The sequence below is a fragment of the Myotis davidii genome, unplaced genomic scaffold, assembly GCF_000327345.1.
Source record: "Myotis davidii unplaced genomic scaffold, ASM32734v1 scaffold194, whole genome shotgun sequence".
Taxonomy (NCBI): Eukaryota; Metazoa; Chordata; class Mammalia; order Chiroptera; family Vespertilionidae; genus Myotis; species Myotis davidii.
This window is the reverse complement of record NW_006286673.1, coordinates 3,703,125-3,705,744: the sequence shown is the minus strand read 5'-3', so window position 1 is coordinate 3,705,744 and position 2,620 is coordinate 3,703,125.

Here is a 2,620-nt window from a genome sequence, read left to right as displayed (position 1 = left end):
TTCCAGTGTCTTACAAAAGCAAGATCAAAGATGCTGGTCAGGGTGGTTTATATCATCAGTATCTAAGAGAACTACAAAGCCCAGGTAAGTCAGAAGCCACAGACCACTGCACACTGAGGCATCTAGAAATGGGGAGAACTGGGGACACCTGGTGTGTGGGCATGTGTGCATGCATGTGTGTGTATACACGTGTGTGTGTGTGTGTGTGTGTGTGTGTGTGTGTAGAGGGGTCAGTTCTCTCTTCTCACAGGGGCCCCTCCCAGCGCTGATGTTACCTGAGAACCACAACCTCCTCTCTTTGGTGCAGAGGGTGAGAACTCCAGTGTCATCGGTCATCAGGACTTAAACATGGGCATCTTACATCCAAGCCAAGTTTTCCTCTTAAAATGGAAAACCGAGGCAGCACAATTGGTTTTCTAAACTACCTCAACTACTGGCTTTGGAGGGAATCTGAGAAAAATCATGAGTCTCCAAATCTAATTTCACCAGATCAGTTTGCTATTCAGGATTTCCTGGCAAATCTACTAAAAGTCCAAATTCCTCACCAAAAATCATAGAACATCAACACAACAACAAGAATGATTGATGCCCTGCCGTTAGCATTGGTCTCAATACATAAAGTGTTATTTACACAAGATTGCCCCTTTTATACGCCCGCTTTTATATGCCCCCATGAAAAGTTAATCACCCCGCTTCCCGTTCCCACAACTCTCCTCAGCGTCCCCAGCTCTGTCGTGTTACACATGACCGCCTTCCCACGGGGACCCCGGAGCCTGCTGCAGTGTTTGGCAACGGGAAGCATCAATAAATGTCAAGGGAATATGTATAAACCGACATCTAAGCTGTCCCCTCAGAATGGATTCTGTGTAAATAAGGAAGGAAGTGCGGTCAGACCCGCCTACTGCAGATCAGCTGGAGGAAGACTATCAGCCGACAAAGAGCCACTGACCAGCTGGCGAGCTCCATCACTCAGCGGGGCCCTGAGACCAGCAGGCTCTGCCGGGCCCGGGGTGGACTGGCTGCCACCAGCCATGGGCAGGGATCGCTCCCCTGCCTGCCATGCTTCTCCTCTGGGATTTTAAATTCTCATTCATTCGGACCAGTGTCCCACCAATCAGGGACTCCTTGCTATCTCCCACCCCAAAATAACAAAACCCCAAAACTGCTCTTGAACAGTGTTTCTGTAACCTGAGGAGCCAGACCCACCCTAAAGCAGGAGAGACACGCGCACATGCGTGGATCGCTGGCTTGTGCAATCGTTAGGTTTGCCTCCACTTGGGCGCATAAAGTTGAGAGCTGTGTCACAGTGAATCAGGCTGGAGACACAAGAGGTTTTTCAAGCAATTATTTGACAGGCCACCAGAACACATCAAAAAAAAAAAAAAAAAAAGCTGCCAGGTGGGTGTGGGTCAGTGGTTGAACGTTGACCCATGAACCAGGAGATCACAGTTTGATTCCTGGTCAGGGCACATGCCAGAGTTGTGGGCTCGAACCCCAGTAGGGGGTGTGCAGGAGGCAGCCGACCAATGATTCTCTCTCATTGATGTTTCTATCTCTCTATCCCTCTCCCTTCCTCTATCTGTAAAAATATACTTAAAAATACTTTAAAGAAAAACACACTACCACGTTCCTATGTTCACAACCGGCCAGAACTACTACCATCCTCTCCCCCACACATGAGATCTGCACCGAGAGGTAACAATTTATGACAGATTAGTTTTATGAGACTGTCGCCGGCTTGGTGAGGGCTGACTGAGCACAGAGCAGGCCACACAACATCCTATTTACTCTAACTGGGCCCTCCTGTCCGAGGGAAGAGGTGCTTGAGTCTGTCATTGCGGTTTATGAAGCTCCAGAATGTCCTCACCTCTGTTCCTTCCTGAGGCCTTGAAGGCAGCATGGTCAGGATCGTCCTGCACAACTCAAGCATAGGGAGGTTCCTCCTCCAACCAGCTGGACCTTCAGAAAGTCCCTAATAATCCACTGAGCTCAGAGAAAGACATAGGTGGGACTATTGCCAGGCAGTCACAGAGTCAGCAGTATGTGCAAGTGTCCCGGGAGCTGACCACGCCAAGCCCCAGTCAGGGTCCCGTGCAGACGTGTAGATGACCTTTCACAACCGCATACCCCTCTGATACCCTGTAACAACCTCTCCACTTTCATGAATAACACTATGGCCACTGTCTTTATCAACAGAGACTCCGGGACCTCCTCTCTGACAAGAATCACAACTTATAATCCATAAAATGCATAAGGAGAAATCTAAGATCCTTAGCATTCTTCAGGTCTGACAAGGCCAAAATGGGTTTATTGGGCCATTTGGGCCATTCTCACTAAGATGTGTGATTCTACGGTGGTGATAATGACTCTCACACAGTCCCAGAGGGTGAGTCCAGAGCCGGATGCTGGGCTCACAGCTGACGGACACTGTGGAGATGAAACCCAAGTCCTCAAGGTGTGACCAGACTATACACACATGCTCATCAGCAAATGTGATGTAAGCCTCCAACGTCTCCTTCCTATGACCTGAACAAGGAGCCACCACACACACACACACCTCAGAAATACATTAGTACCTTCAATTCTGGGTGTCAGAACAGGCTTTCTGGAAATAAATACA